General features: G+C 43.3%; 1 protein-coding gene across 1 annotated transcript in view; it reads right to left on the bottom strand.

Annotated features, from left to right (window-relative positions):
- PRICKLE1 (prickle planar cell polarity protein 1) overlaps positions 1-10,535 on the bottom strand; it is a 65,525-nt gene extending 54,990 nt beyond the window's left edge. The window contains exon 1 of the mRNA XM_059847063.1: positions 10,330-10,535. The gene's annotated coding sequence lies outside the window, so the exon portion shown is untranslated. The remainder of the gene's footprint in view (positions 1-10,329) is intronic.
- Positions 10,536-12,370: the final 1,835 nt, after the last annotated feature.

Here is a 12,370-nt window from a genome sequence, read left to right as displayed (position 1 = left end):
GACTGCCAGCAAATGGCTCTGGAATTATTTACAAGAAGGACTGATCTCTAAGATTTACTCTGGGCTTATTGCTGCTTCCAGAACAGATTTTTGTCTTGCAGATGCATCGCACCATCAGCTCTGTATTTTTGTGGTGACAGCTCTTCAAAAGTACCTACAAACAGATTCAAGCTCTGGATCCCCCAAACCATCTCTATTTCCTGAGGTCACATCTCACATCACCAGCTTCACAATAGGCAGAAAGTCTTAAGTTTCTTCAGAGCCTTTAAGCCATCGACTTGATTACGCTCTATTATCTTTGATTTGTTGTTAACCACCACAACTAATGACAGAGGCAGAAGCATGCTCTTCTATTCCCATATCTTTTCCAATAGAAGCCCCTTCATCCATAAACCTGACAGGGTGCTTCGTAAGATTTCAGTCTTTCTGCTTGCTGTATATACCAGTCTGTGTTAAAGACTAGTTTTCCTACAGAGTCTCATATTCTAACCACATCACCTTTTGTTTCCTTTGTACCCAGAAATTACTTTTGTACACCAAACTTATGCTTTGAAAATACTACCAAAAGTAGTTTCTGTTCCAGACACGCATTGCAACCTCCACAATTGTAACTTTCAGAAGAGCTTTAAAATGCCCCCAAAATGGTATGACAGAATGAGTCTTAAAAGCATAAGAATAAACATGAGTAAAGCCTGCCATCAGGAAGATCACCTGCACATCTCTGCACTTGGGAGGCTGTCAGTTCCCTACTTCACAACAAGGATGGCTCTATCTAACAAAGCTGAGAAGTATCCAGCTTCCAGACAGGAAAAGCACATTGAATTGACAAGCACACGTATCCCTATCAAACACCCTTCTCTGCCCCCACCATCCTCACATCAGATGTGGACAAGCAACACTGCTCATGACCACAGCAGCAGTTAACAGCACTTCTTGGTCTCCACCACGCCACCTCCCTGTCTGACAGCTACCCTTCAAAAAAGCCACAGTTAAAGCTACAATGAACTCACTATGATAAACCATTTTCCCTGTGGTAAGTCATGCAAAACCTATCAGGGACAAGGAATAATACACTACTGGAATTAATAACTGTAGTCAAGGGGTCAGAAGCCAGTTCCACATCACTTCTGTGCCTGCAAAGCCACACTGAATGTTGAGATCTGCTTCACTCCAACCAGTGCAGCACAGCAAACTCCATGACATCTGCTGCCCCATAAGGCCACCATGTAACTAGCTAGGCAACCTTTTGACTTTTTGGGGGACTGGTAGACAAAAATGGACTAAAATGGAAGGGGAAAGCTCAATGACTTAACAGGTAAACACCACAGGGTTTTTACCCTCATCATAATAAAATTGGAGATAAAATTTAAGGGATATACTAAGTGTACTCCAGATTTAAAGAGACTGTCTTGTGGACACCCATGATTTGCTATTCAAGCAGAAAACAAAAATTCAAATACGCCAATAAATTTACTCCAAGTCTGAATATGTTACAAGAGCCAACTATTTTATGGGCATTTTTTAAACTATAGAAAGAGGCAGTCAAAGCAATGTTTCAGTTAGGGAGAGAAGGTTGCATTAATTTCAAAAACTAAATAAAGTTGGAGTCTGTTGCACTGGTTAATGAATGAAGTGACTGTTCTCAAAGATATCCACACATGGACAGATCACAGCTACCATGAACAGTTTTTACAGCACTGCTGTATAATCTCATTCAGTTATTTGACTACTGATGGTAATTAAGGACCATAATCCATTGCCAAAAAATAAACAAATGTGAACAACCACCAAAACTTGGGCAATAGAAAAAACTGTGTGTGGATATTCCAGGCTTCTTGCAAAGTACTTCACTGTTCAGAGAAAATTTAAAGTTATAATAAGTTCTTGAGCATGTACAAAATATAAGAATGGAGCTGAACACTTCACAAGCATAGAAAAAAACAACAGTAACTAAGAAAGTATTGTTGATATAGAATTAGTATTTTGAACCTGCATAATGAGGAACAAGATTGACAGATTAGAACTACTGAAGCAAGAGAAAACCACAAAGTTTAAGTTGTAGAGATAGAGCCAATCCAGCCTTCTTTCCTTTGGGGCCTGCACAGGAACACAGCTATCCCCCAGAATTTCTGCAGGATCTGACTCTAGTAAGGTAAGTACTTTACCATATATATTACTTATTATGTACCAAAACTGACGTAGTAGTACCAAGGTATTAAATTAAAGACATGTGCATCCTGATTAGGGGTACTAGCTGTGATGTATTATATATGAAAATGAAACATTATGTACAAAATGTAACAAGCATAGTAACTGATATCTACAAACTAAAGTCACAGTGGCACATTGAACAATTTTAGGTTAACCAGACTCACTTAAAAATAGAAACCAGAGGCTGGGCTCTTCTCTCACCCCATTTTACATGTCTTTACGTCCATTGATTTCAAGTGGAGTTCTTCACAATTTATGCCATTGTGAGAGGAGAATCAAGCCTTGTGTGCTTGAAAGGAAACAGCAGACATGTTCCCCACCAGAGTGCAGGGGGAGATTTAAAAAAAACATAAGTATATGAACTGTGAAACCGATAGAGTACACAAGCAAAGGCAGGCAAATAGGCTCTAGCTGGGGGATGGGAAGAAGAGAACTTGTAGCTTACCCAGGGGTTTTGTTGTTTGTGTGTCTTTTTTTTTTAAGACTTGGGACTGATATTAGTAAGTCAGAAGCCCAGTCAGTAAACAGGCTTCTAAAAAAAAAGGAAATGTTTAGAGAGAACTGTTGCATTTTTTTTCAGACAGACATCGATTTGTATTTTCCTACAGATATTCTATAAAATGAGGAGCACACCATTTTGTCTGTGGAAGACATAGACTTTCCATTGCTAGAAAGAGGAGATCTGACCTATATCCATCACCAGAAACAGTGCCCAATGATCATTTATACCCAAGCAGATGATCTTCCAAAACTCTTCAGGACCATCTGCACAACTAACATTACAGCGGTTAGAAAGAGTAACACTTCAGACTAGAATTCAAGTCAGACAAAGTCCTATATAAGACATGGATGACAAAATCACTTCATGGTTCGGAGGTACAGCAGGACAGAAGCTACAGCTTTATAGTAGATGTTTTTCTAGGCTTTTCTTTTTTTTCCTCTTGGTAGCAGCATGTGGTTAGGAAGCTCCTCTTTCACCACCCCACTGTGCACAAACATAATCCTTGTACTGTTCTGTACTGATTGGGCTGATTTGGGGAAGCTCACTCAAAACAAAGACGCAAGAAAACCCCCAAATATTTTCAAACTATCTCTATATCTCCACTTGAGGTATGCCTGCACAACGCTGTGATAGTGCAAGGGAAACAGCTCAAGTATTTTACAGAGGGAATAAATAAACAACAAATAAGAACAAATAAATGTCCTTGAATATCCAACTTTGTTTTGTGCTTAGCATTTAAATGTTGAACACTGACTTATGCATCAAAGGTAAAAAAAAAAAAAAAAACAAAACCAAACAAAAACAAGCCTTAAATGACCATGAGCCTGGTATCACCCCAGTTCCTAGAATAAATCCATCAACTACACCTTTGTGAAAGAGCCATCATATTGTCAGTACCTCTTGACAGCATCAGCTCCAGGCTTATAAGATATCCACTAATAAGTAAGAAATGTTTATGAACAGCCACAGCACAATACCAGACAGAGAGACATTAAAAAAGCAATCTTCCAAAATGACAGCCTAAAAGGTGGCAGATTGAGAACTAGACAATAGAGCTCTGAGTATTGGGGGATATTTTGCAAAGAAATCTGAAAAGCAGTAAATCTGCAGCAATGAAACAGATGCCTGTTTGTCACTGTGGTCATTTCAGTTCAATCAAATAAATGCATTGTTCAATTTCAGTATATTAACAGCTACTCTAAAAACATGCAAGCTGTTCTTGAAGGAAATCAACAGTTTTATGCAACTGGGAAATCATATATTGAGAACAAAATGGGGTATTAGCCTAGACCACTGAACTTCAGCTTCGCACCATCTGAAACCCCCAGCAAGTACTGTCCAAGCAGATGGGCTGTATGAAAGGTTGGGTGCAAACCAAACAGTTACTGGATTCACAAACAGCTAAAGAAACCATTGAGCTCAGTAATCTAATCTACTCTGCAGCATCCTTTGCTGAGAGCACTTCTACAGCTTTATGGCAGCTCATGGCTGAGCACAACAGCAATAAATAGGCCTCCCTCTTACCCTGCAGACATTCTCTCCAGCCTTACTCTGGTACACTGCTTCCTTCTCCAGGGCCTCCCAAGGAGAGGCCAATACCCTGTAAAAAGGGACTCTGGGATCTCTCTGTGGAGAGCTGCTGTAACACAGCTGCTTGGCTGTTTTTAGGGAGACACATTTCTCCTGCATAGTACTGGTATCTCCTAGCAGATACCTGCTGAAACCCAAAGCTACACTGAGCTGCTAAGAGAACAGAACAAAGCTACATCCTGGGAAAACAACATCCTCATGAGGCTGGAAGTTTCTTGGTACCTTGTAACAGATGAGAGCCTGGTCTGCCTTCTACATGTTTGGCAGTACTCTAAGACATTCGCTGGCTATTGGCCTGCCAAGCTGTTTAGGCTTGTAAGTTTCTCTGCACTTGCTTTATACTATTAATTTCATTAAATATAAACATATCCTTTGTATATATTTTTCTCATATTCCATATGCACGGAATGAGCTCATTTCAGCCCAAGAATGGATGAAAACTCAATATTACCACACAGATCCACTATGCTTTGCAAACAAGACTGGAAAAATGCCCTCTCACAATGAAGTTATCCATACCATCTTTCTGGTGAGGAAACAGTTCAAAGCTCTTGGAAAGCCATATGTACACTTTTACAAAAGACATCTGCAATTCACCAGTGAGGTTCTAGACCTAGTATAATTTATTTACCAGTTTGTATATAAAGATGCAAATATACAAAGTTCAGACATTTCTTTAGCGCCTCCATAAAATTCATTTTAAAGTATATAAATATTCATACTTTGAATAGTCATCTCAGCATGTGAAGCTTTAATTTTTATATGAAAATACCAATTCCTGCAAAGAGTCTGAAATAAAGTAAAAATGTAATAATCCTAAAGTATGCACACAAACACATGCAATTTCTTTACATAAACACTTCTGAACTTCTGGGTGATTAATGCTTGATTACAAAAAGAGATCCTTAAAAACGATCTTCACTAATTATGCACTAATTTTTAACATACTTGAAAACAAGTCAGGTTTTACTGCTGTTAGACAAGTTGATCCACACCTGAAAGCGCAAGGTGGCTTTCAATTTCTGCCGTGGTTATTGTGTGTCTCTGTTGCTACCGAAATGGGCCATGGGTGAGGGCAGTGTCCACCAAGCCCAAGCGCTCAACGGGTTGAGCAAGAGTGCCTGGGTGCCCCAGCAGAGCCTCCTGCTGAGCCAGCACCACCACTGTCACACGAGTGTACTTGCTAATGATGACATCAGGGACAGCAAAACGGGTAAAGCCGAACAATTACAGCGCCTGTGGCAGAGGTGGCTTACATGGCTCCAGCAGGGATCACAGGAATACAGGAAGGATGTGTGCTTTGAGGAGTTTTGAGGCACTTGTCTCTGAATCTTTAAATGTATCTAGATAAGTCTTTCATATCAGTCTTTTTAAGACTAGTGAGAGAAGATGCAGCTTTCCTACAGAACAAGAGAGTGCAGTCCTACCATGCAGCACAATCCAAGGCCTACATTACTATATTCGTAACTGCACACATGTTCTTATTTTCTTTTTTAAACATTCAAACACATTCAGAAATAAAGATGTTTGGACACTGAAGACTGTCAAAGAAAATTTAGGGAACTAATATCACCCTGCTTAAAACAAAAAAAAAAAATCTGTATGTTTTATTATAAGCATCATGATACTAACATGCAGATTTTTAATCATGCCAGTTGCAATTATACAAATCAGTGTTCCAATCCACAGAGAAGTCAGTTTTCATATACACCACATTAACACAGACATTAGACAGGATCTGGCATGCTGCCGACAGAGAAGCTAGTTCTGGAATCATGTAATATTAAGTCTGGAGTTACCTGATGCAAGATTAGAAGGCAACAAGCTCAAAAAGGTGGTTACAAAAAACATCACAGGAAACAAAATTATTTTGTTTATTATTATTAAAGGCAAGCAATTATATTTCAGTATTTGGATTGCAGCTGAAAATGCTTTCTTGGCATGCAACCACTCCACAAAGCTAATATTGAGTGCAACTGGAAACATTTTTAAAAAAATTCTTACTAAAGTCAAAGATGGTAATTGCAAACTGCAGAATCTGTCCTTAGATAAAAGGGGGACAACTGAATGAAACTTATATCTGTTACAGATATAAACCTACAAGCATACTCCATAATACTCTTGCATCTTAAGGAGGGGACAGAGGGAGAGAGAAAATGAAGGAGAAAAGTACACAAGACTGAACAGCAAGAGCTATCAGGCGCTATAAATCAATGTTTCAAACACAGACCTCAGACAGGAATACACAACTTTGGTACAGAACAACTGAAATAACACAGTTCTGGCATTTGTTGATGTGTAATCCACTGGAAATGAAAGGTCTACCTGAGAGACTGTCTACCCCAGGTTTACTAGCTAGCAAAACATTGGGCTTGATAGGTTCACAATGATCTTGAAAAGCAACCCACCAACCTTATAGCTATATATAAGAACTTTTAAGAAGCCTTCCAGGCAGGGTTCCAAGAAAAGGTAAACTAGCAAAAAGCTGTCATTTACAGACCTTTTAAAAAATACTAAAAATGTTTGTGTTGGCTCTTACCTCTTGCATATGAGCACTTCACTCATTTTGTACATTTAAAAAAAAACTCCTTGCACAAAAACATGCTTGAGGAATATTATCAGTTTGTGCTGAGAAGTGAAATGCTTGCTCTTTTAGTTCTAAAAATATATAATGTATTTTGTGAATATTATAAATAAGAAAAATACAAAGAGGAAGATTTGTAGCAGACCACCTGTGAAATTTTCTTCAGTAGCTGGAAATATCCTTTGTCAATGAACCAGCAGCCAAAGAGCTGTTTCTGAAAAAAAAGCATGTAATTTTGGCAAACTGATCTGATAGTCTATCTGGGAATTTCTGCCAAAAATGCCATGACTTCAGTGGGCTATTACTTGAAAAACATGTTTCTTTCCATCATTCTTCAGCCATAAGGTAGGAGGAGGAAAAGATGAGCAATAGCTGTGCTGTGTCCTTCCAAGCTGGTTCTTCCCATTATACAACTCCTAATCCAAACAATTTAAGCACACAAGTAAAAGCTACTAATTTCTGTAAACATTTCCAGGAGCAGGACCTAAGCTTGCATGGCTTACACCAAGCATATACTAATGGCTAGAGCTAACCTCAAGTTTACTTCTGTTTAAACAGCATAAGCAAAAGCCAGCGCTGGCCAAACTGAAGCTTAAGCCTTAATACAATGGGGTAAACTGAATATTGATATAAGCCACTTGGTGACTAGGGAACCATCTCAATCCAGCATTCTTAGTGCAGTATTGTATCATGCAACAGTTTTCCCAGAAATACAAGTAACCTTTCCCAACATTTAAAAAATAAAAAGTAATGTTTCAGAGCATGCTTTTATACCCCAGCAGCAGGGATCTCTTTACTTTAGGGTAACTAGTCACAGAAAACAGAAACACAACCCAGCTTGTTTGTTTGTTTTAAATGAAATTCATCACTGCACATCCAATTAATTCTGGAATGCCTAAGACATAGCACCCAAGCAATTAGAAGCTTTCAATTTAAGAGCAACTTTCAGTCTGCCCTGTTAGAAGCTGTGTATAGCAGTAATTGACATCACATTTATTACGCAATATTCATACGACAAAAGGGAAGGACATTTAGGCTATGATACAAAAGCTTTCAGCATTAGAAAGGGTCAAACCAATCTGCAAAAGCATAATGTGAAGCAAAGCAAATTATTCTGTAAAATGTCTACATTCATTAGCATAGAAAAGTTTCACAGGAAAACAATGACAAAGTAAAAGACATCCTATTTTCATATGCTAAGTAATTAAATATGCCAAATGCGTTTAATCTCTTATTATAACCATAGGGGGAGACAGACCAAACTCTTGAAGTTCCAAAAAGCCAGGTCATTAGTGTGCCAAGTCATTCTTTAGATCTTCTCCTTATATACAAATATACATTCCCAACTCATAACATATGTAAGTAAAACTTGACTCTCCCTCCCACCCCCTCCATTTCTCCTTCTTTGGAAGGCATTTGCTTTCTCTTGCTCCTGTATTTTCAAGTCTTATTAAATGCTAGAAATAACTCATTTGCTAGGAAAAAAAACCAAAAACCTAAAAGCACAGAAGCCATTTTGCCAAAGGCCTGAGTTAAATACCCCAGACCCTCTAAGACATAGAATAAGCTAGCTGAAAATGAGATTAATAACATTCTTGCACATATGCACTAAAGACTACAAACTATGTGTGGATTTCAAGTTCAGATGACATTTCTAGCCATTTCTTGCCTTTCCAAACAAGAAAGGGATTCTTATGTTTACATAAGTTTCTCCTTGCTTAATAAATCTTAAATTGAAACAGATTTTTTTAAACAATTACCTTTTTCAGAGTTATCATACTACAGGATATTAGGAAAAAACAGACTCTCCTGTTGCTTTCACCCACATCTGACTCCAATCTTAATAGTTTAGCTATTAACCCTGTAAGGTCCTTACACACACACCTTGCCCAGTTGATGTTAAAATTTTTATATGACTGATCTGGGCTTACTCATTACAAAGCCTTTTGTTGTACAGAGCAGCTCCATGGACCTTGATTTACAGGACACAATTAACTGTGCTGTTGGCAGAACTGCACCAGCCCGGCTCATCCGGGGCTCTGCAGGCAAAAATGAAAGGATCTGTCACTGCATCAGAGTAACGGATCTCTCCATCTCCCTTCCTTTCCACTCCCTGTCCAAGCTAATTCTGATCTACTCACGTCTTGGGATGAAAACCTAGCCACTGTGATATATCTGTCTTGCAAAGAAATAGTACAAATTACCTTAATTTCCCCTAGAAATAGCAAGAACTACAGCTAAAGGGGAAAAAAAAACCCATGCTACTTGAAAAATCTCAGTACTTACTCTAGAGTTTACCGTGCAAAACATGTAGTTCAAAGATCTCAGTTACCAGCTAAACAATGATCGCAGGGAATTTTGCAACAATAACGCTAGTAATTTATTTATGCCTTTTTTTGGGTTTTCTTAAGCGTGTTGGGGATATGCATTGTTAACCATTAAATTTCGCTGTACAAACATTTCTCAGCGAGCCTGTAAAATACCCCCCGCTGCGTTTCCTCGCTCTCCAGCTGACAGCATTTAGAAACACCGGTACTGGTGGGTGCTTTATTTGGCCTTCCTGGGCCACCCGCGCTGGGGTACGGTGAGAGATTCCTGCCAAAGGCCAGACCCAGCCGCCTCGGGCTCGGACCACAGCAAAGGCGTCTGGACTGAGCTCAACCCAGCCGATTGATAAATGGTGGCTGCTGGAGTTTGAAATCCCGCGGTGGGCACAAATATTCTGGGAGAAGGGACCCGCAGACGATCCATCGCCCTCCCAGAGCTCTCTTCGTTAAGAAAGGAAAGCACAAGCACACACTTCAGCGAGGTCCGTGGTTGCAGGGGTGGGTGTGGGGAGCACCCCCCAGTTAAAGCGGACAGCGCGGAAGACGCCGCTGGGATGGCAGACCGAGATTTCCACCTCGCCAAGGTCCTCGCTCGGGGCAGGAGAGCGCCCAGAGGCGGACGCTTCTCTCAGGATAAGGGAGAGGGCGGAGGCTGCCTGGAAGGGGCCAGTTGCCACGCACTGACAGGCAACAGCTGAGCTCCCACATCTGGCCCCTCACCCAGGCCGGGGACCGCGGCGCGCCGCTCGCTCCGCCGGGCGCACCGAGCCGGCGCGGCGGCGGCGCCGCGACACCTTCCCCCGACAGCGGCCGTGGGGCTCGGTGGGACACCCTGCGCTCCCCACCGCTCTCCCGAGCCCGCAGCCCCGTCCGACAACTCCGCGCAGGACGGCGCGGCGCCAGCGGCGCTGACGAGCGCCGGCTCCGGGCTCGGGCGGCTCCTCACCGGCGCGCCCTGGCGATGCAAGCCCCGGGCAGGGCGCAGGACCCCGGCCGCACCCCGGGAAGCGCTCCGCCGCCAGCAGCACGGTGCCAGCTGCGGACGGCGCACCGCCAAACCCGCCGGGCACTCCGCCGCAAGCTGTCAGTCGTCACTCCGGGGAGCCTCCACTTACCCTCCCCGCAGCGCTGCCGGACCACGGCGACGTATTCCCGGGAGGCGGTGTGGTCCGTCACACAGACGACGGGGAAGGCGGATACCGGGTTCTGTCCCACGGAGTCAGCGCCGGAGGGAGACGCGCATCTCCGACACCGCCGCGGACAGACCGCCCGGAGCCCCCTCGGCCGCCCCGCCGCGACTGCCCAAGCCCCGGCGCGCTCCCCGCCCTAATGGGGCTCGCCGCTCCGCGCCCGGGACGGCGCCGGCCGCGCTCCGCCGCGCCCATTGGCTGCCGCCCGCCGCGCCCGCCAATCGCCGGGCGGCCGGGGCGGCGGGCGGTGCGCGGGGCCCGGCGGGGCGGGGCTCGGGGCTGGGCCGGCGGCGGCGCGCGGGGGGCGCGGCCGGCAGCGGCTCGAGGGGAGCGGGGGAGCTCGCGGGGAGCGCCCTGATCCCTGCGGGAAGGACGGGGCGGAGGACGGCACGGGCGGGTTCTACTCTCCCTTTCCCTCGGTCCGACGGAGCCCTGAAGCCGCCAGCTTTCCTCCAGGGAGCGGGACGCGGAAAGTTAATGAACTCCTCCCGGTGATCTGTGCAGAGGGGTGCACAGATGGAGCCCGTTCCGGCTGGGCTTGCGGCCCGCGGTGGTGGCGGTGGGCTGCGCACGGCCGTGGCGGGCGCCCGGGCACTGCCGCAGAGAAGGCGGCGCGGGGCCCTCGCCGGCCCGGCTGTGCGGAGCCCGCAGCCGCCCCAGGGGGCTGGCGGGGGTGGGCGCGCCCAAAGCAAGGCAGCCCCGCTCTCAGCGCTAAGGAGACGGCAAAGCGACGGCGGCCGGCGTTAAAAGGACACTGAAGTAGCCCGGCACACGTATAAATCCCTTTGCTTTTGAGGTTACGGGCGCTTTTGGTATCTGTTAAACTGCTGGAGTCTGCAGCCCTTGATCGCGTTGCTCGCGCCTAACAACACTCTTTAAGCAACGTGGATTGATTTCCTGGTTCTCTAGTGGTCTCAGTGTTTAAACTCTCTATGGAAACATCAAAGGATGAGTCACATGGCATTTAACTCGATGTTATATTTCTTCCATAGGTGCAAATTGGAAGGTGAGAATAATTTTGCCAGAGTGACTTCTAGGCAGTCACAAACTCTCCCCGCTTGTTGAAAAAGGTGTGTTTGGAGCCTCAGAAGTTGTTTTGTATAAAGCTGTGTCTCTGGCGGTGTCTCTCTTGATTCTCAAAACAAGGAATTACATGAGGAAATGAAAATGAGAATTTTCCCTTTGAAGCACATTTGGTTTTCCTCTGTTAGCAGAATAAGTTTATCTACATTGCTGGTAAAAATAATCTTTCTCCATCTGAAAAAGTAAAAACTTAACTCACAGGGAAGGATTTCAGACTCCAGCCATAGGCTACAACTTTGCTACAGTCAAAAGTGTTAAAACTACTTATCGCCTTACAAGTTTCAACTGCAATTCAAACCCTGATGCTCTTAATTTTTCAATTTACTAAATGTTAATTTTTCAATTCCTTTAAAATATTAACCAAGTCTGAAAATAAATATTTCCAAATTGCATCAAAAAGTTTTCAGAAAAAAAGAGTAGGTGCTTGTACAGGCAGGGGAAACCTCAAAAGAGTCAGCTTCTCTCACTCTTTCCATCAGAATGAATTTGTATTTCTCCTCCAATTTAAGAAAAAAACACAGAGGATGAAGCAGGAGTGTGAAAAAAATTAAATATATTGTAGAATATAGAATATAATAATAACTCTATATAATAATATTTTAAAATTAATTGTAAAGGGAATGGGGTGACAAAGATGGCAAAGGAGCCATCTGCTGCCTTAGAGCTGTTTGTCCCTTGTCTTGTGTTCTTCCCTGCCACCTATTCAAGCATTTCTCTATCACTTATCACATAGATCTAAATGCATTTAGGCTCTGCTGGCAGCACTGCATGATTTCTGTCATTTACTTCTTCCCACTTCATGTTCCAAAGACATAGGAAATAAGATTGCTTGGCTTTTAAATAACCTTGTCAAAGGTGTTTGAAGTCATGTATTAGCAGATCT

This window comes from Haemorhous mexicanus, chromosome 5 (genome assembly GCF_027477595.1).
Source record: "Haemorhous mexicanus isolate bHaeMex1 chromosome 5, bHaeMex1.pri, whole genome shotgun sequence".
In the NCBI taxonomy this organism is placed as follows: domain Eukaryota; kingdom Metazoa; phylum Chordata; class Aves; order Passeriformes; family Fringillidae; genus Haemorhous; species Haemorhous mexicanus.
The sequence above is the reverse complement of the archived record's forward strand: the minus strand, read 5'-3'. Positions and strand labels throughout refer to the sequence as shown.